Source organism: Pezoporus occidentalis, unplaced genomic scaffold (genome assembly GCF_034315485.1).
Source record: "Pezoporus occidentalis ecotype Australia unplaced genomic scaffold, CSIRO_AGI_Poc_V1 ctg42, whole genome shotgun sequence".
Lineage (NCBI taxonomy): Eukaryota > Metazoa > Chordata > Aves > Psittaciformes > Psittacidae > Pezoporus > Pezoporus occidentalis.
This window is the reverse complement of record NW_026915747.1, coordinates 2,159,249-2,181,695: the sequence shown is the minus strand read 5'-3', so window position 1 is coordinate 2,181,695 and position 22,447 is coordinate 2,159,249. Positions and strand designations below refer to the sequence as shown.

At 39.9% G+C, this 22,447-nt stretch overlaps 1 long non-coding RNA gene across 1 annotated transcript; it reads left to right on the top strand.

The window, feature by feature from the left end:
• The first annotated feature begins 1,291 nt into the window (after positions 1 to 1,291).
• LOC134171724 (uncharacterized) lies at positions 1,292 to 13,335 on the top strand. The gene is made up of 3 exons (XR_009967716.1): positions 1,292 to 1,438; positions 9,372 to 9,433; positions 12,825 to 13,335. It is a non-coding gene; the product is annotated as an uncharacterized LOC134171724 (long non-coding RNA).
• The last annotated feature ends 9,112 nt before the right edge of the window (positions 13,336 to 22,447 follow it).

Here is a 22,447-nt window from a genome sequence, read left to right as displayed (position 1 = left end):
TGTGTATAGGTGCTGAGTGTTTGACTCATGAGCAAACAATGTCTAAGACGCTACTACCTTTCTTAGGAATGTCAAGTTCCTGAACAATCTGAGCTCCCCAGTCACTATTGATGTCATCTACCTGGACTTGTGTAAAGCATTCGACACTGTCCCACACGACATCCTTGTCTCTAAATTGGAGAGACATCAATTTGATGGATGGACCACTCGGTGGATAAAGAACTGGCTGGATGGCCGCACGCAAACAGTTGTGGTCAATGGCTCAATGTCCGGCTGGAGACCAGTAACGAGTGGCGTCCCTCAGGGATCGGTGTTGGGACCGGTCTTGTTTAACATCTTCATCGCTGACATGGACAGTGGGATTGAGTGCGCCCTCAGCAAGTTTGCCGATGACACCAAGCTGTGTGGCTCGGTTGATACACTGGAGGGAGGAATGCCATCCAGAGGGACCTTGACATGTTTGTGAGGTGGGCTGATGCTAGCGTGATGAAGTTTAACCATGCCAAGTGCAAGGTCCTATACCTGGGTCAGAGCAATCCCAGGCACAGCTACAGGTTGGGCAGAGAAGAGATTCAGAGCAGCCCTGTGGAGAAGGACTTGGGGGTGTTGGTTGATGAGAAAATGAACATGAGCCGGCGGTGTGTGCTTGCAGCCCGGAACGCCAACCGTATCCTGGGCTGCATCAAAAGAAGCGTGACCAGCAGGTCGAAGGAGGTGATCCTGCCCCTCTACTCTGCTCTCCTGAGACCTCACTTGGAGTATTGTGTTCAGTTCTGGTGTCCTCAACATAAAAAGGACATGGAACTGTTGGAACAAGTCCAGAGAAGGGCCACGAGGATGATCAGGGGACTGGAGCACCTCCCGTATGAAGACAGGCTGAGGAAGTTGCGGCTGTTCAGCCTGGAGGAGAGAAGGCTGCATGGAGACCTCATAGCAGCCTTCCAGTATCTGAAGGGGGCCTATAGGGATGCTGGAGAGGGACTCTTCATTAGAGACTGTAATGACAGGACAAGGGGTAACAGGTTAAAACTTCAACAGGGGAAGTTTAGGTTGGATATAAGAAGGAAATTCTTTCCTGTGAGGGTGGTGAGGCACTGGAATAGGTTGCCCAGGGAGGTTGTGAATGCTTCATCCCTGGCAGTGTTCAAGACCAGGTTGGACGAGGCCTTGGGTGATATGATTTAGCGTAAGGTGTCCTTGCCCATGGCATGGGGGTTGGAACTAGATGATCTTAAGGTCCTTTCCAACCCTAAAGATTCTGTGATTCTATTTGGCCTTCAAGCCATTTTTGTGACCATTTTTATGATCGCAGTGTAACAAAAATTGTGTATGCAAAGCTAGGAACATGCCATGATTAAGAATATGGAACATGACAAATCTACTGTGATCTGAACCAGAACATTTTTTTCAGGTGGAAATAACCCTGTGTTGAATGAATGTATGTAACCTTACCTAGAAACTGCATTTTTTAATGGAAATGATGAAGTAAACATATGTAAAATACGTGTAAAACACATTGTGACCATTCTAGCATTAGACTGATGAGGAATTTAATATTATTATCCATAGGACACTGACTTCCAGCTCTCCTACTTCACATACAAACAGGAGGCACATTGTGGTATCCTCTACTTTTGCCATATGAAAGCAATTCAGACCTATTAACATCCAAAATTCTATTTCACATCTTCATTGAGATCAGGGTCAGCTCAGCCTTCTAAGTGCTGAAGTTTGGTTTTCCACTGATGTGAAAGGTTTGCCCACTTCTGCTAGGTCTGGGCAAATTAATAGGCTAGAAGAAAAGAAGTGAGTGGTGCTTTTTAATGGCTGTGTGATTTCACTTGCTTACAATGTGACGACTCAAAGATTAAGTCTGTTGATTTCATTACCTGACCTCATTTGTTATTAACTCATTTCTGTTCCTCTTTGGTCCAGGTCTGAAGCTTCTATGAGCCACCCAGCTTCTTGGCCACTTACGTCCATCCATATTGTTTATCTAATGTAATAGCTTCTTTCAGAAGATTCAGTAAACAACTTTTGTTAGAAACCTGATTATCACTGGGCCAAAATCCAAAGCCCCAGTCTCACACACATCCTCCTCTTCTGGCACTTCTGTAAAAACAAGAAGTGTTTTTACTTCTTGTTTTACTATCCAAAATCTGATGAACTTTAGGTGTAGATTTCAAGAACACTGACTTTGGGAGGTGTTCTTAATGTATGTCTTTTTGGGCTTTCAGCAAGCACAAATCTCTTTCTCAGGAGTACCACACTTTGAGCTGGATCCATGTGTACATTTCTTTGGCAAAGGATATATGCTCTGGACTGTGTTTAGCCAGACAAAACAGAGAACATACATGTGAGATTTCTCCATCTGAGATTTAAGCTAGCCTTTCACAGTGTCCCTTATGACCTTGCTATCCAAATGAGGCTTGCTGGTTTGGTATCATCTTTTTGACACATGATACTTGTACACAGCAGCAATGGGCTCTTGCAGACACTAACAAGAACCATATGATAAGGCTCGTACTTTAGCGTGTATTTTTGATAAGTGACACAGAAGTTGTTTGTTAGATTGCCACCAGCCAGATACACATTCCATCACCACACTGCAGCTGTTCAGCTGGTAGATGGATAACTTCTCTCAGTTGACTTCAGGATCCTTAAAGGAATGCACAGTTTACCAGATCCTGATAAGAATAGCAAGCTATTTATCTGCATAGGAAAAAGCTAGAAATGCATGTACTTCCCTTTCTGCATCCACAGAGGAGCTGTAGAAAGTTAGAGAGTCGTATTATTTAACCGGGTGATCTACAGCTGAGGGAGGTTAAGTGGCCCTGGTAGTATGCAAGGCATGCAAAATTGCAGAGAAAAATCTTTTCTTACTGATATATTACTTCAACAAGTCTCTAAGCACTATATGGACATATGCATGCTCTGGAAAGCCCTGATATAACTGGATAGTCCTGTAAGTGCTAAGCCATCCTATTTGTACAAAGTCAGCAATGCATTGTGTGATCTGTGGGTGTGAAAAACTCTTTATGTCACTAAATTCTCAAAAAGCAGATCTAGCTGTAGTTCTTCCAGATTCAAATAGACTGGCTGCCGACTGCTAACAGTCCTATTTTCTATGGTCAATGGCTGATAGTGAATTGCTGCTTGCTTTGTTTGATATGGAGAGAACTCAGTGTTAGCTTCATGATGGTCACCTACTTAAGTTTTTGACCCACTGATGAATATAACTAATCTGACATATAATCTTTTTACTATAGTTCAGCAAGATCCCTCTTGTTTCAGACCAAGAACTCATAAGGAATGATAACTTCATCATCAAGGCTTGTTTAATAACTTAATAATCATCTTCCTTTGGGAGATGATGAAAAAATTGTAGCAGGCCAGCATTTATACCTTTGTTCATAATGAGCAGCCAGAGACCATGCAAGCAGATCAAGGTGATTCATTGTCGTGGTTTAAATCCAGTCAGGCAACTTGTTCACTCACTCCCAGTGAGTGGTGCCGGGCTGACAACAATCGAGGCTCCCCCCCCCGGGCTCTCCCCTTCCCCGCTCCCAGAGGAATGGGGAGGAGGATTGAAAGGGTGCAACTCCTACGGGTTGAGACGAGAAGAGTCCAGCAACCAATGTACGACACAAATCACCACCGCTACCACCAACTACAACAATGATAAGGGAAAATAACAAGGGAAGAGAATACGATACCACCGGCCAAGAAACAAGTCCCACCCAGAAGCCCGTGTCCTTCCGGCTAACTCCCAGTTACCCCTGGGCATGACGTGCTGTGGTATGGAATACCTCTTTGGTCAGTTCGGGTCAGGTGTCCTGTCTCTGCTTCCTCCCGGCTTCCCCTCCTCCCTGGCAGAGCATGAGGCTCACAAAGTCCTTGGCCAAACCGAAACATCCTTGTTATCAGCTCTGTTCCCAGGCCGAAAGGCAAAACACAGCACTGCACCAGCTACCAAGAAGGAGAAACATGACTGCTACTGCTGAACCCAGGACATTCATATAGCTTCAGTATCTACTATTTGATCTTCTACTGACATCTGGACTCAAGTTTCCTGGATTTTCCTTTTGTTCATCTAGCAATCAGAATAACCTACTCCAAATCACTCTCATACCATAATGAAAAAAGTTACTGAGCAGTGATCAGCCCTTAAAACTCAGAAGCACGTATTCCATGATACATCTGGGGACAGCAGGCTATGCTGCACATTGCATAAAACAGCATAAAAGGTACGCAAGACTTATTTCTAAAGACAGAAATTAATACGTGGAAGAACACATGTCAGTATCTTGGATATCATAAATAAATGTAAATCAAATGTTTGGGGTTGTTTTGTTTTGTTTTGCCCAGTGAGCATAGAAGGAAGCAAGCATATTTCCTTATTGAGGCAGCAGAGTATTTTTTTCCTATATTTTCAATATTTTCTATATTTATTACTGTTTTGATCTATCCATCTCTGACTGAACTACCATGAAAGACCATGACAAGCGTCTTCAATTACTACTGAGCTTCAATCCAAGCCAAAACCAGTGATGTGTAACGCTTCATTCCTTGTGGTCTTGAATGTCCAGTAGAGATTTAAATTCATGGCAGCAGGCTGTAATGCTGAAGCAAAAGAAACAGAGTTTAGTTGGGCTCTGGTCCCACTTACTTTTGAAAAGCTCTGTATGTTCTTTACAGAAAAAATCATACTCTCTTTAAGAAAGAGTGAAGAACAGTTTTCAAACCCAAGCTTCTTGGTGCCACTGCAGAATTAGACTTTTATATTTTGTGTCTGTAGTTCCCAGTCCTACAGTTGAGCAGGAAATGAAGCAGCTCTGACACTTATATAGTACTCATCAAAAGCACAGGAAACCTGTGTAACCACATACTCAGAGTACAAATGAGAATGAACAGAAAATATTTTCAATGGTTACACAGAGCAGTAAATTAGATTCAGCTCCAGAATTTAATCAAGGAATTCATAGTAGTATATCAATATATTCATTATGATTTCTTCATGAAATAATGTCATGAACATAATGCAAGTATTCAGAATATAATGCAAGAAATGCACTATCCAAGTTGTAAACTTTTTGAGAAAGGTGACAAAAAGTGAGTGACCAAGTTTCTGAGTGGTGTCTCCGAAAGATGCACAATTTATGATAAGCACTTTCCAAGTCAGCACTTAGTCTTCCTTGAGCCTACTTCACCCAAAGTGTATCCATGGAGTGATGTACAAAGCCACCAGGTTTTAGCTATATTAGACTTCCAGATAGATAGGAGCAACTAGTGAGATGGTACCTGTTCTCATGTTGAAAAAAAAATACAATACAGGAGTGTTGAACAACACATAGCTGCAATAAAGCTACTGCACTCTGCCATATGACATGGTTTTGCTTTCACTTCAATGAGCCATCATTTATAGGGTTGCTTTATAAATTGTAGACATATCCCGAGTCTAATTCACCTGTCCTGTAAGTCAAGATGTTTTCATACATTTCTTTTACATTGCTGAAATATTAACATTCTTCCATGTTAATGTGAATTCATAAGGCATATTTCTGTCCTGTGAACTTAGCCAGCAGTAAAGGGGACTATCCTGTCTTGCTGGTGTCGAAATGGACATTTAGCTTTCTGGAGACAATGAAATGTGTTTTGTTGGCACCCAAAGCATCAGCAGCTTTTCTGTATCCTCTGAGTACTGAGTCAGGAAAATGTCACTTCAGCTGTGTTTACATCTTTTCATGCTCATTTAAAAAAATATTCAAGGGATCAAGCTTTCTAAGATGACAATATAAAAAAAAAAGCAGATAAATTTAAGCTAAAATGTTTGCTGAAACATATTTATTATTTCTTTTCATTTCTACTCCTTGATTTTTGATGCTTGATTAAACAGATCAATCCATCAGGAAAGAGACATTAACATGTGAGTTGTGTAAATAGCCAATGGCATAGAAATTGGGAAAAAGGAATATTGATATTCACAACAGAATGATGATGAATTTGTTTTGAATAATTTTAAAATAATTAAAAAGAATAAAATTGAAGTTTCTCAATCTGCTTATGAATATTCTGAAAAGGAAAAAAAAAAGAATTTTTCACTTCGAGGTTTTATTATGTGTTCTACTTCAGGTACAGGTCAAAAGATTGCTTTCCAGTTGACATCCCTGTCTCACTGAACACAGCATCTGCTTCTGAGATTTACCCAGGTGTGGCAGATGAAAATCAGCTGTGTTAGGATCACTCAAAGGGTGTATAGAAGGAGACACACTGCCTATTTAGACTGAGATATACATAAACTGTGTTCCTATAAAGATACCAGTTTTGTTAATTGGTTCATTACACCAATGCTAATCATCAAGTGGAAAAAAAATGTATTTAACAGAGTAGTTTTCAGTTTAATTAAAACTTACAGCCACTTTATGTGTAGAATTGTTTAATATTAAGAATTTAAACTAGCAAAAACACTGTAGTTTGTGTAGGTTTTACATTTTATGCTCGTAATACCTAAGCCACAGTCAAATGATACCTGATCCAGCACAAAGCTTGTTAGTACAACAATAATCTGTCAACACTTTAAAACAAATTCAAACAGCCAGGTGGAATTTATTCCATATCAGCATTCTGTATCATTTGGCTAACATGGTTTTTGGCAGTACAAGTCCTGAAATTGTATTTTCTGTTTTCACAGTATCACAGTATGTTAGAGATTGGAAGGGACCTCAAAAGATCATCTAGTCCAATCCCCCTGCCGGTGCAGGAACACCTAGATAAAGTTTTCAAATTATAACTTCTCTATTTTACATTGGTTTAGCTGTAGCATTTAGGTGCATGTCTCAAGTAACTCTTACTTGATTTTTGTGTACAGATAATATAAAAAAAATGGTTTTCCATCCTTTCTGGAAGAAGCTTTTATTCCAAGAAATATTCTGAATATAAAGGTTAGTATGCTTAATCTCTGCATCAAGAAAATAGGATGAAGCAAATCAAAGTACATGCAGCTAATGGCAAGAAGTTAGAAATATCTGGGCAGGAAACTGGTAGTTTACTCAAGGCAAAATGAAAGCTGACTGCTAGGAAGGGTTTTTCTTTTCCCCTGGATGACAAGAATAAACCTTGTCTATGACTGAAGATTCATCAGTGGAAATTGCCCCTGTTTTCTGTTAGCTGAGTAGAATTTCTGCTTGGATTGTCAAGCAACAGAAAGGCAAAAACACCTGAGAGACTGATATCCAGAAGATGTTTGGATAAATGTAGAGGGCAGTTTGTTTGGTTTTTGCGTTTTTTTTTTTTTTGTTGTTGTTTTTTTTTTCCCCTGGGGAAAACCCCCAACAATAACAACAAAAACTTCAAAACAGTTTGTAAATTAAATATAATTCAAAACATTTGTTACAAAAGGAACCATGGATACTCAGTGTGCATTGGAAAAAGACCTTGAATTCTGTTAACCTTGTTTATTTGTCAAACTGCCATCAAAGTGATGTCTGATGAGTGATATTTACTATCTTTCAGAATACAGCTATCATGTTACAAATGCGATGGAATTGTAATATATTTCATTTTCCCTGGGCAACCTTTCCTGTTTTACAGTATTGAATACCATACTTCTGTTTTAAGCAGTGCATGCAGTTGGTCTTCTTCAATTTAATTAAGAAAAAGAAAAAACAAACCTGTAACTACAAGATAATATGGAAAGACCTCCCCAGACATAGTGAGGGTCCTAATATGTGTTTAAATGTAAATGTACTAAAACTAGACAGAGATTTCCTGATAGATCTCTAAGGTCACTGAAATTTCAATGGTGAATGTACTATTTGAAAACAGCAAGTAATGCACTAAGGCAGAGCTGTGTTTCCTGCTGTGGTCCTTCTTCATCTACCCTTGTCTGACATACACCACACAAGGCAAGCAAATACTTTAGACCCTGAAATTTTGCAAGTTCCATCCTAGCTTTAAAGTGATTCTGTTTTACAGAAAGTTTGAAATAAATATTTTTATTATGTGAAGATGAAAAATAACCCAAATCTCACTGTATTAACATTTACACCTGTAAAACGCATTCAGAATATGACTTTGCCTATTTTATAATCCAAGGTTTATATTCTGTGGCATATGCAGTCAATGCAGTCTATTTCCATGGAATAGATGTGCACATGCATGTGCAGACGTGTGTAAGAGGATGTGCGCTATGATTCTGAAAAGGAGCAGGATCAATTTCCTTAAAACATAAAACTTCAAGCAAACAAATAAACAACACATGCTAACCTGTTAATAATAGTTCAGAAGACGTGACTGTGAAAGGCAGCTGTCTGCCACCCTTTGTCTTTTGGGATGGCTATTCTTACAGAGATATAACAGACTGTTATATAGGGTTATTTAAGAGAACTCAAGCAAGAATTTATGGCTTCAGTCTCTGCAGTGTTTTCTGCACAGGCATTCACTTAATCTGTTCAACAGACTGCTAAGATTTCCGGCACTGGAAGCAATGGTCAGTTTGCTCCCTATTGCTTGTGGCTCTGGAAGTGACTGCCAAGGAAGGATTATCCTGTAAAGCTAAGGGTGATGGTGGCATTACCACTACCCTGATGGGAAGGAAGGGTGGACTAGCACCTTGAAAACTCCTGATTATTCCAAGCTCCTTTGCTCCATCTTGTTTCCGCATGGTCCTACCCATTTTCAAGGTCATGCCAACTCCTTTGAATTTAGCTCCTTCTTCAGTGTTAATAGCTATCTCACCCCTAAGTTTTGCCCTCCTCTTCCTCCTGCCCCTGTTTTTTTGAGCAGGCTTTCTGCCACTCAGTGCCCACAGCTTGGGATCCTGCCAACGCCACTGAGACAGCAAGTCTGGAAATAGCCTATAGAGCCCCACTTTGCTAGACTGGAAACTTATATAAAATAGGCTGGAAAGATTTATACAATGATATTGGCAACTGATTAACAGAAAAACACACCCAGAAGCCAAAATGAATTTTGAGTACTGTGGAAGGATGCCAGATTGACAGCTCCACTAACTACAGCTAGCCACAGGACAGAGACCAGCTCCACCAGCTTCTGCCACCCCTGTATGAGAAAACCCGATGACTGTGATGAACAACATTCAGTTTCTATAGCTGTGATTTTTTTTGTTGTTGTTGTTGTTGTTGTTGTTGTTGTAAGACCTGAAGGTTAAATTGTAAGGAAATAATCTCATGAGCAGTGTATATGCCTGTTTCGGGTAGACTTTTTTTCCTTTTCCAAAGTTCATGGCAAAAGTTTGGATCACATAAGTATTTACAGTAGATCAGACTCGTGCCACCACTCAGATGTTTCTATAATTGCCCATTTTCACTTGTCTATGACTCATAAATAATCAGTACCTATTCTCAACACAGGACAGAAGAGAGACTTGGGGTTCCAGGCTGGAGCAAGATGAGTGGTGTCAACTGCATGTAAGGTAGGCATGCGAAAATGCCAGGGCTAAATAAGTCTTTTTTGGGCCAGAGGTATATTACTCTCAGGGACTGTGTTAGACTTTCACAGATACTTCGTGCTGTAGAGTTTGACCTGCCAAGAGCTGACCCAGTGATATGTCTGTGACTTACCAATGTCCATTATGGATCACCTCAACTTTGCCTTTGCTTCTGAGGTCAATATTTTTTTTTTATCCAATAAGGTTCAACTACTTTTTAGGCAACAAATTCCAGTGCAAATAGTGTCTGGTTTATTCTCTTTGCTGTTTTATTCAATGCCTTTTTTACTTCATAGATTTATTATGCTCTTGCAGGACTTAATGGTAACATTGGCTGGAACTGAAAGCCATGTCTTTTCCCACTGTTGTAAATTCTGACAAGAACCAGGCTTTTCCAGAGTGTCATGTCAGCAGATCACTGGATCTAACATAGACAGTGCCTACAACAGGTACCAGCAGTCAATACTTTCTCTCTGCAGAAGATTTTCTCCCTATGAAAGTCTCTCTTGCATTCTTCAGCAGGCAGGGCATTAATTATCTTTTCTTAAAGCATATTGACACAGTTTCAGTTGGAGGGTGAGACAACCTGCAGCTTCCTTATAGCCCAACTGAACTGTCCAGGATTAAGGAAGCAAGACCATACTTTGAAAGTCCTGATATGACTGAGCTTTGAAATAGGTTTTGGGTTGTTCAGTCATGTCAAGAAAAGGTATCTCTATCCATTTTTTGCATGCCTAGCAAAGCTTGGGGTCACACAGAGGAGCATCTACGAAGTTCAAGTGCAACCACATTAAGTAGTTGTGCAGTAATGAGTTTTCATAGCCACAAGGAGAACTTAAATCTGGTCCAAGACCTATTTAAGTAATCTTAGTGCTTTATAACATCTGTCTGTAACAGAAATTCAGAAACTATCCATACTTTTGATTACAACACAGTTTTTGTATTTATTTGCTCTTAACCTCACAAAGTGTCTCCATGATTGGCTTAAAATACCACAGAGTACTGTCTATAGCTCTCCTTATATGCCAGCTCTGAGCAAAATGGGTGGTGTACTCAGTTTATGGAGGGTAAACCCTGCAGTAAGTCACTGAAGGTCCCTGAAAATGTAGGTATGGTCCTGACTACTGCTGCCATCTTATGATTGGAATATTCCTTCCTGGTGTGAAGATCTGAATTCAGGGTTACTGAATCTCACAACTCTTCAGGGATGACCTTTGACACTGAGTTTTTCTAAGCCCATTCTTCCTTCTCTGGCTGTGTCTCTATGACTCTGACCTGAGAGTCACACTAAGAGAAAGAACACTTACCTAGGTGCTGCCTAGTTCTCCTCTGGTGTACAAGACATTCAGATAAGACAAAAGCTGTAGATGGTGGTAATCTTTATGTTTATGACTATTTTTTGCATTTTTTGTCCAATAAATGTCAGGTAACTTGACTTCCCTTCTATTAATTTGGGCTAGAACTCTTTTGTTTGCTTTCTCTTGCACTCTTTTCTCTGCTGTAGTTGATTTGCTGATGAGGTCATCCTGGAGACTGGTGGCTGACTAGGTCCTAGAAAAGGAGAGAGACCTTCTCATACTGAGAGGGTCTGGGAATCCAGGTCACTTTCTCAGAGCCTTTTTATTGCCTGGCTATTCAAAAAGACCAGAGACAGAGGAGCACTAAGTCCTCCTAACAATAAAAAACCCAAACCCAAACCCAACCAACCAACCAAAAAACAAAAAAAACCCAAACAAAAAAAAAAAAATATCCTAACACTTCATCGCTGAAAATAGATAAATAATAAGCCTGCTGCTCCAAATTTGAAGACATCTATTCTTCTAATAGTAGAGGGCACACCAATATTTGCTTTAGAAGTATAGATCATTCTGTAAGGAATATGAATGTAAGATCCATTACATCCAGAAATCTGTGCTTTTTAAAATTTAACCAGGAAAATATGTATTTACTGTCTTTAAAAACCGTGCTGTTTTTTTTTTTTTTTTTAAAGGACAGTAAAGCAAATTTTTGTGTGTTTCTGGAAATAATAGAATAAGTCTTTGCTTTCACTGGAGCTTAATTAGTTAATTTAACATAGCATCAGCCTTACTATGAAGCTTCATAAAAATTTTCATTTCCAAGTAGCTTTCCTGTTCAGATATAAGAAAGTGCATCTAAACCAATAAAGCCTGATTCAGGAACTGATGGGCTCATTTGCATCCTGGCCAGAACATCAATCAATAGCTTTCATTTTGTTTAAAGGCCAGGGGCCAAATTAGAGTTTGAAAAGTCCTTGTAAAACCTTTGGGTAATTTTGAGATTGAGTCTAATGAAAGATTAATGAATACAGGCATCCATTTCTAGCCCATCTATTTACATATGACTTTTACCTTCAGTCCTGCTGAGTGGCAATCAAAGTGAATCAGTCTGTTTCTGCAGATAGTGCTGACTAGCTAAGAATAGCTTCTGCTACCATAGCAGTCTCTTCATGTCATTCTTTTCTATGCCTGTATCATAAACCTAGAAAGTCAGATATAGGAAAGAACAGTGACTGCAGTCTGGGTGTTTATCCCTCATTAAAAAATTTACCATAATTTCCACTCTAAGTCTAGGAATTATAGTAAATACCTAGCTGTAGTAAAGATCACCACATAATGGCTCCTCCAAGCTACAGACATGGAGAAAATTTTCCACTGGTGAATAACAGCAGAAACGTACTTTGAAACGTAAATCATATTTCCAAAACCAACAGCTAAGTACATTTGGATACATGATTCTTTTTGCAATTGTAATCACTAGATTAACCCAAAGTTTTGTATTCTATTTAATAAATGCAGCTAATTTATTTCACTTTTCCAGTATGACTTGATCTGCAGAGAAAACCACAGATTTTTATTACTCTTATGCTATTTACTTTTATGAAACGTTTGATTCGTTTTCTTGTTTCAGGGAGACTAAAAATTCTTGGTCTAAAATTTTGTGGCAAGACTAACAAACATCTCAGTTTTTGTTTTCATATGAAATGAGTTCTTTCTTAGAAAGATTTTATGTGCCCCGCAGAAAGCATGGTCTTTGCTGATGAAAGTTGCTAGACATTTCTCATACTACTAACATTAATTTAAGCTTCATGAGAACACTCTCCTAAATTTCCTCTGAATGATCTTTTTACATTCAGGAATGTTACTTTGAGGTTCAGAAATGTGTGAGAAACCTTTCTTACAAATGTTTTTTTCCTCTATCTTGTAGTTTAAACTTTATGTACAAAATAAACCAGTTCTCAGAGCACACTCTCTCTCCTTCTCCAGATAAGTAGGTAATGCATATTTGCTTTGTCCTGATCACCATCAAATAGCTGAGTGTATCTGAAGTGTTCTTCAGTCGTTCCCTCTCTTTCAAGCGCAAAAGTAACAGCCCCTACAAAGGTGGTCTTCATCAAGAGTTACTGCTAGCTCAAGGAACTCTCCTGTGAAACTTCTTCTCAAGGCTGCATGCCAGATTCAGATCTTTAGGCAGGGGAAAGGCCTAACCATCCCAAGAGGAATCTGGGCATGGTAGGGTAAGATGGCGCACAGAAACCCATATGTGGTGACTGCAGCCATCAAGAAGACTTTTAGTGAGACATTCAGGAAACCAGAAACCTAACAGGTTGCCAGGAGCTGCAGGAATGAGACACATCAATCTGTGACTATCCACAAGGGGCCAAAACCTCATGGACTGATTATGGCGCTACTAAATTCTGTGCAGTACTAATTTGTGCAGCAAATCCCATTGGTTCCAAAGGAAAATCACCTTAGGATTTGCTTTATGTGAAGAAAATGAATTAAACATACGTGAAACCATACAAATAAATCTCAATGTCTTTTTATAAAAGAGAAGAAACTCTCAATATAATTCTTCCTTCTGATAGCTCTTTGCAGCTTGTTTCTTTTTTTCTGAGTGTAGACACTGCTTTTTCAATGTGTTCTGTAAAATTCCTAGAGCATTTTGTCATGATGTATAGACATTTATATCAAAAGGCTACATACTTAAACTGTCCGAGGGAGCCACAACATTTAAGAAAGCATGTTGTATGAGGAAATTGTGAAATCTGTGTGCCTGTTCCAGTTCTTTTTGTAAAATCAATAACTTGTTTTAGTCCAAAGCTTGAAGACACAGCTGCTTAATGTGTGAAACAAAAAGCACACAATTCTCACCTAATAAATACATAAAAAAAACCCAGATGTATAAGTGAAGGGATATCCTAAACATTGTTCACAACAAGAAAAGTTCTGATTTGCACCCCAAGGCCTCTGATCATAATATTCTTCCCTGTGTAATCAGTTAAAAGGTGTCCTTCACAAACTCAGTGTCACCAGCTCTTACTAAATTCTTGTTGTCTACCAGAGATGACACAATATGAACTAAAAAGAAGGCAGGCATATGGCAAGATGGTATGATGGAAACTTGTCTTCCCTTTCCTCCCATATTACGTGATCTAATAAAAGATATTACCCCACAACTGTGGCTTCTTGTGACTCTCATTGCATTTTGAAACCCTAAGACTGCTTCTGTAGGATTATCTCAAAGCCTGTTTGTCTTATGCAAGCAATGAAGCCTAGTGAATAAATACATACAACTTTACAGATAGAGAATTTTTGCAGTTAATTTGAAATGAGAGTAGAAATACTTTAAATGCTTTCAGAAGACTGGAAAAGTAACCAACCAACTCAATCACAATTTTTCTGTGCCACTATACACTTTTCTTTCAGATAAACCATTTACCTTCAAACAAGCCATTAATCACCTGATGAGTGACTCCAGTAACTGAAATAAATGTTTATGAAAATTATGTTCTGTGGACCATGCAAATGAACTTACCCAAACTCAGCTCCACGATATAGACATGAATACCTAATCCTTTTTTTCTTCCATAGCTTTTTTAATAATCTCTGGAAAAAAAAACCATGTTCTTCCTGGGTGCTATAAAACTCATGTCAAAGTAGGCAACCAGAATAAATCAAATGAATTGAACTCTAAACTGACCTTTTTATCTGATATAAAACTGACATAAAGGGATGTTAGGGAGACTACCTCAGATGTAGAATGCTACGAAGTAGATATTTAAAGTTTGGTGAGATGAATCTCATTTCATCAGAAGATGAATCCCATAAAAAATGGCTGTTTAATAGCCAGTCTATAGAAGAGGTTGTGACACCCAATATTTTACTTTCTGATTTAATTTGACAAACCAATTATAACTTTACAGAGTTCTTCAGTTCCTGCTTCAATTGTCAGTCCTGAAATGCTTTTGTATTATAATTTATTTTCTAATCCAATAAAAATTATTGCACTTGGAACACTGTCTACTTCTCCCAAGGGTAGCTGTAACTGAAAATGTTCTGTTATTCATTTCTTCTTGTCCTGCTGATTTTATTAGTATTTATCCTACAGAATTGTAAAATTCCTGCATCAACCTATGTGAAAAACATAAAAATAACAGGTATCAAGAAAGAAAAGACCCAAACAGATTTGTTAGCAGTTTTTCAAATGTTACAAAATTTACTATTTTTTGCTTAAAAACACAAGTTAATTTTAAGAAAATTATTAATTTATTTGTATTTATGCTCATTAATGTAGATTTAATCACATTTTAGCCAACTAAAAGAGGTATCCTAGCAAATGAGTTAGGATAATGGATTGTGGTTCTGATTTAAGGTAATACTATTTATTCTCTCTAGCTGTGTCTCTGTGCTGCTGGTATATTTGCTATTGGATCTGTAACATCTCTGCAAAAGAGGATTAGAAATGCCTTCCTCCACCCACTGAACAGTCATGTTTAGCCCAGAGCTGTTCTCTTTGTCACCTCTGAGTTACTGGCTGAGCTTAAACCATGACAGTGGCTTTGGTAATTTCACATAAACATAAATGCATGGCTGGAGTGGACAGTGACGGACAAGGACTTCTTAAGCCAGCTTTTGTACTGAAGACAACATGCAGTTTGATGGTGTTATGCTATTTCTTAGGATCTCCACAGTATCACACAGTATCACAGTATGCTAGAGATTGGAAGGGACCTCGAAAGATCATCTAGTCCAATCCCCCTGCCGGAGCAGGAACACCTAGATAATGTTACACAGGAATGTGTCCATGCGGGTTTTGAATGTCTCCAGGGAAGGAGACTCCACAACCTCCCTGGGCAGCCTGTTCCAGTGTTCCGTCACCCTCACTGAGAAGAAGTTTCTTCTCAAGTTTAAGTGGAACCTCTTATGTTCCAGTTTGTACCCATTACCCCTTGTCCTATTATTGTTTGCCACTGAGTAGAGCCTGGCTCCATCCTCGTGACACTCCCCCTTTATATATTTATAGACACTTATAAGGTCACCCCTCAGTCTCCTCTTCTCCAAACTATAGAGACCCAGCTCCCTCAGTCTTTCCTCATAAGGGAGATGCTCCACTCCCTTAATCATCTTTGTTGCCCTTCGCTGGACTCTCTCCAGCAGGTCCCTGTCCTTCTTGAACTGAGGGGCCCAGAACTGGACACAATATTCCAGATGGGGTCTCACCAGGGCAGAGTAGAGGGGAAGGAGGACCTCTCTCGACCTACTAACCACCCCCCTTCTAATACACCCCAGGATGCCATTGGCCTTCTTAGCCACAAGGGCACAGTGTTGGCTCATGGTCATCCTGTCGTCCACTAGGACCCCCAGGTCCCTCTCCCCTACACTGCTCTCTAACAGGTCGTTTCCCAACCTATACTGGAACCTGGGGTTGTTCCTGCCCAGATGCAGGACTCTACACTTTCCCTTGTTATATTTCATCAAGTTATTCCCTGCCCAACTCTCCAGCCTGTCCAGGTGTCGCTGGATGGCAGCACAGCCTTCTGGCGTGTCAGCCACTCCTCCCAGCTTAGTGTCATCAGCAAACTTGCTGATAGTACACTCAATTCCCTCATCTAAATCGTTGATGAATATATTAAATAATACCAGTCCCAGTACTGACCCTTGAGGCACTCCACTAGTTACAGGCCTCCAACTAGACTCAGCCCCATAGACTACAACTCTCTGGCTTCTCTCCTTCAGCCAGTTCGCAGTCCACCTCACTACCTGATCATTCAGACCACACTTCCTCAATTTAGCTGTGAGGATGCTGTGGGAGACTGTGTCAAATGCTTTGCTGAAGTCAAGGTAGACCACATCCACCGCTCTGCCATCATCCATCCACCGTGTTATTTCCTCATAAAAGGCTAAGAGATTGGTCAAGCATGATTTCCCCCTGGTGAAGCCATGTTGACTTCCCCTCATAACCCTCTTATCCTTGATATGCCTTAAGATGGCACCAAGGATAAGGTGTTCCATCACTTTCCCAGGGATGGAGGTGAGGCTGACCTGTCTATAGTTACCCGGGTCCTCCTTCTTGCCCTTTTTGAAGACCGGAGTGACATTTGCTTTCCTCCAGTCCTCAGGCACCTCTCCCATTTCCCAAGACTTGGTAAAGATGATGGAGAGTGGTCTAGCAATGACTTCCGCCAGTTCCCTCAGCACCCGTGGGTGCATCCCATCTGGACCCATGGATTTATGGATGTCCAGATTGCTCAACTGGTCTCTAACCCATTCCTCATCGACTAAGGCAAACCGCTCCGTCGACCTGACTTCATCTAAGGTCTCAGGGGTACAGGGCTCTTCAGGACTGCCTGCAGCAGAGTAGACAGAGAAAAAGAAGGCATTCAGTAACTCTGCCATCTCTGTATCTTCTGTCACCAGGGCACCCATCCCGTTCATCAGTGGGCCTACATTGCCTCTGGTGTTAGTTTTGTCTGCCATGTATTTGAAAAAGCTCTTTTTGCTGTCCTTGACCCTTCTTGCCAGGTTTAATTCTAAGGATGACTTAGTCCTCCTAGCTGCCTTCCTACATCCTCTAGCAGCAGCCTTATATTCCTCCCAAGTGGCCAGCCCCTCCTTCCATGACCTGTAAACTCTCCTCTTCCACTTGAGCATACCCAGCAATTCCCTATTTAGCCATGCAGGTCTCTTGGCCCTCTTCCTTGACTTCCTACGTGTCGGGATGCTCCGATCGTGAGCACAGAAAAAGCAGTCCTTGAATGCCAACCAACTATCTTGGGCCCCTTTACCTTCAAGCAGCCTTGCCCATGGGATTTCCCGTAGCAATTGCTTGAAAAAGCCAAAGTTTGCCCTGCTAAAGTCCAGGGTTGCAATTCTACTTGCTATTCTACTAGTCCTACCACACAAGATCCTGAACTCCACCATCTTGTGGGCGCTGCAACCAAGGCAGCCCTCAACCCTTACTGCTTCAACCAGATCCTCCTTGTTAGTGAGGATGAGATCCAGCAGCGCTCCTCTCCTGGTCGGCTCATCCACCATTTGCAGGAGGAAGTTATCATCCATACACTGGAGGAACCTCCTGGACTGTGGCTGGGTTGCCGAATGGTCCTTCCAGCAAACATCAGGGAAGTTAAAATCCCCCACAACGACCACAGCCTGTGACTGTGAGGCCGCTCTCAGCTGCCTGTAGAAGGCCTCGTCAACTTCCTCACCCTGATCCGGTGGTCTGTAACAGACACCTACAACAGTATCCCCCCTGCCAGCCTGCCCCTTAATTCTCACCCACAGACTCTCAACTCACTCGTCATCTGTCCCTGGACAGAACTCAGTGCATTGTAGTTGCTCTTGCACATAAAGAACAACCCCACCACCCCTCCTGGCTGGCCTGTCTTTCCTGAAAGGGACATAGCCCTCCATGACTATATTCCAGTCATGTGAGCTGTCCCACCACGTCTCTGTAATTGCCACCAGATCACAGTCTCCTGACTTAACACAGGTTTCCAACTCCTCCTGCTTATTTCCCATGCTGCGCGCATTGGTGTACAGACATTCCAGGGAGCGAGCTGAGCACACCGATTTCACCCTAGGATTATAGGAGGCCTCCCAGTCTTCATTAATTCTGGAGCGCTGCCCCACTGGGGCAAGCCCAGCAACAACCCCATCCCCCTTCGAATCTAGTTTAAAGCTCTCCAAATGAGCCCTGATAATTCATGCCCCAGCATCCTTTTGCCTCTGTGAGACAAACCTTTCTCCCTATAGAAAATAAACAGAAATGTCTTCAGAAGGGAAATGATTTCAATTATTTCAGGCATTTAAAATAGGATGGGACCAGAAGGGCATCATCCAAATTGCCTGTCTGTATTAGGAAAAAGTCTAGATAACCCTGCTACATGTAGAAGTTTCGAAAAGATGAATTTGAGTGAAATAATCCCATTCTGACTCTTTAAGGGCTTCCTTTGGGTAGGTATGTTTGCAGGTCTAAATACACTCATGAACATGTAAAAAAGTTCCTTTACAGTAAGTATTTATTTGTTTGAAAAAGGACTTCAGTCATACAGTTCTTACTGCCAGAAACTAGTATAGCAGTTATTTATGTGCTTAGGGTTTTTTTTCCTTAGATGAATGAAAATAAGTGACTGTGCTATAGAATTAGTAGATGACTACTGGAGACTCTTGAAAGACACTGTATTTTTAACTTGTTAATTGAACAATGAATTAATCTTATGGGACCTATACCAGGACTGGGGCTCAATTTTTCTGACTTCAGAGGAAAACAACACCTGCATTGGGAGGTAGGCTGTCAGACCAAGATACATGCTCAGTTTTGCAGGTGCTGGGTACCAAGGCAGAGGAAGCCTATGCCCCACTTATAGCAATGCATGGAACCTTTAATACTCTAAACTTGACCGAGTGAATCTGCCATAGTCAGGAGCTCCCAATGGTTGACCTAATATGTTTCTACATGTCAATGTCTCTTATGATCTTTTCTGCTCTTCATTTACCATGTAACTCCAAATGTGTTACTGTAGATTTCCAAATACTTTGTGGGTGTTTATCAAAACAAGCTAAAACCAGCTAGACTGGACTCCCTAGAAGAGGCCATAGATATAACCATGTTACTTTACTTAGGCACACAACTTCCCTGGGAAAGGGTAGACACTGTAAATTTCTGTTCATTGTACATTGCTATTCCAGTCCAAACTTCCAGGAATCTGCAAAGCCCTGTTCCAAACAGTCAGAATTGCATCTGGGAATATCTTTATAATGTCAGCTCTGCTGCTTTAACATTCTCAAAACAATAGCCTCACTGATTTAATGAAGTCATAGTTCCCATTCAGCATGGCTTACACTCATTGAGTTCCAGCCTTCCTCCCAAGGATTTCACCTTTTCCTGCTGGTACTCTCAGAGAGAATTTTGTTACTGTACCCTCAAACACAGAAAATCAAGCTAGTTTAGTTTCTTACCAGCATCACAGCATCACTCCTTTGAAGATATCTTTAGTGATTTTATATACTGTACTCAGTCTCATCAAGCAAAAGCAAGTGAAATTATTTCTTCCACCTGATGGAAAACAATTACATTTTTTTATTTTGTTGCCACAAAAATGTCAAACTTCATTCTTTTGCAACCACCACGTACCTATAAACAGTGACTGACTAAATACAGAGTCTGGGAACACTTGAGGTTTTTCTGTGTTTTTCAGAGTTCATGGGACCAAAGCTGCTTGTCTGCATGGAAGTACATCACTATAACTCAAGGTGACATCACTAAGAGCTCAGACAAGAAATGTCAGCTCTGATGGGAGTTCAGAAGCTGCAGAAGCAATCGGGAAAACTCTTGAATAGTAGCAAATCAGAGTTTATCACTTTGATGAAAAGCCCATGCATCTGAGTGAAAAAGGTTTTAGAAAAATTAAATCCATGTCTGAAGTCAAACAAAATAATACAACAGCAATTTTCCTCCTACTTTGGGCTAGCACACATTTGCAGTTTAGTTTGAGGCACCCCAGGAGGTTTCCACAGCGAGTGTTATGCTCTGCTCCAGCAGTCAGGATGTGAAGCAGCTTGCTGATCTGCTTCTGAACTGCTGCAGTTTTCAGAAGTACATTAAAGATAAACCATTGCTTATTTTGCAACCTCAGAAGCTACTGGAGCAGAGCATCAGGAAGAGACCAGAGCCAACTACACCAGTTCTTTATTACACATACAAAGTCAGAGCTTTATCCTCTGTCAAATTCATAACTACCAGGACTATAGCTACTTTGCCATTATGGGAGGGTGTTTAACATTCTATAAATTATTAATTAATATACAGCTGTACAAGTCTATTAGTGCCACAATAGTTATTCTCCCAGTTTTTAATTTTCATTACAATTATTTTTTCCTCATCTGTAAAACAGTCAGTAGAACTGAAAGAAAAACTCCCCATGAAACAACTTTATTTTCCAGGGCCTGTGATAGCCGTATTACCTTTACATTAATGTAAGCTTTACATTGAATTGACTATGTTACAGAGAGCACTGAGATTTATTGCACATTGAAAGAATATTGACCTCAGCTTAGCTTTGGTCAATAGTTTGTCTTACAGGTCAAGAAAATTTAAAGACCTCACAAAAAGTAGATATCTGATTATTATTTACATGTGTGCAACTTATAGAAGTACATACTAATTTAAAGTTATAAGTTCTCTTGTATATAACAAAGTATCTTTGTAACAGGCATTTTTTATTAATTCAGACGTTAACCCATAATAGTTTTATCAAATACATCATGATCCACACTTCTATCTTGCATGCTAAAGTCTTAATCTCACTAGAAAAATATTGCAAGACCCCCATGAATGTTCATACTTGCAATATTCTGATTGCTGACAGAACTTGGACCAAAAGAAATCAGCTTCATCTCCTCTCTGACTGGTCAAAATGCCAGATATACTTTCTCTCATTCACCTCCAAAACCTGTTCTCAATCCTAGATAATTTATAATGAACTTCCCAAATTTGACTTTGTTATTGTAAGTATTTGTAACCTAGTATAACAACTGTTAAAGTTGATGGATGAATAAACAAGGTCTTCACTTATGTACAAGAAAGGTTATACAACCTTCTGTGAGTGACTCTCTGGGCCTTGACTGTGTCTGAGCAGTAGATTTTATTTTTCCTGTTTTCTCAGGATCGGTTGCTTGGGTTCAGGGCAGTGTTTCATAGCAATAAAAAGTATTAGTTACACATTGTTATGGGCAATCCATTAGCCCATTACCTTAAATTGGAAACTCCCATATTAGGACTTGAAGTGCAATTAAGTAATCAATGTTATTAAAAATACTGAAATTATCTATATAATACCTTCAGAAGGTTGCTACTGTTTCAACTTTTTATTGAGAAATATGACTGACTTCCCTAGAGACACTTCAAAGATTAAAAGAAAGTTACAAAATGTAAAACCCACGGTAATAAATTCTAAGTGGTGGTGCTGACTGCTGCAAGCTATGTCAGTATACGGATACTTGAAATTACATCCTACATCAAAGAAGCTTATACAATGCATAATGGGATTTAATGCTAAAAAGTGATCTCCTTTAAAGCCTTACAGCTGTTGTAAAGACACAAAAGACCAAAGAAATTCACACATTTCAGGAAGAATAAAATTTAGAGAGATTTCTTAATGTAGAACATGAATTGCAGAGTTGCATTAGCTGTTTTCTGCAACAGGGCAACTTTTCGCATTCCTTCTCGTAATAGTGAGTTTTATAAACTTGCTGAAAGGGAAAGCTAGTATTTGTACATTCTTCTTGTGAAACTGAGGAGTCCGGCCATTATGAGTCACAGTTTCTTATTTTACTTTTGAAATATACCCTGATGTTTTAAAATCAGAGCCTACCTGAAAAAACTTATGTTGAAGACTTATTTCACAGTCAACAGCTGAATTTCATTCATGGGCTGGATCCTGGGTGTTTTTATTTAGACAGCTTGTCCCATTTGTCTCATCTGAAACAGGACAGATTATTTTAAATACAAATAATGGAAAATAAATGGAGCTAAAAGCTTCTGAGAAAAGCTCTGCCTTCAGAGAATTATTAGGTTAGTTCTCTTGAGAAACAAAGGTAAAGAAAAAAGGAAATTTTGCAGTTCCTTACTGAAACACTATTAAGATCACAATCATAAACTATTCTTACGCAAGACATCAGCTTGGCTAAATCTTCT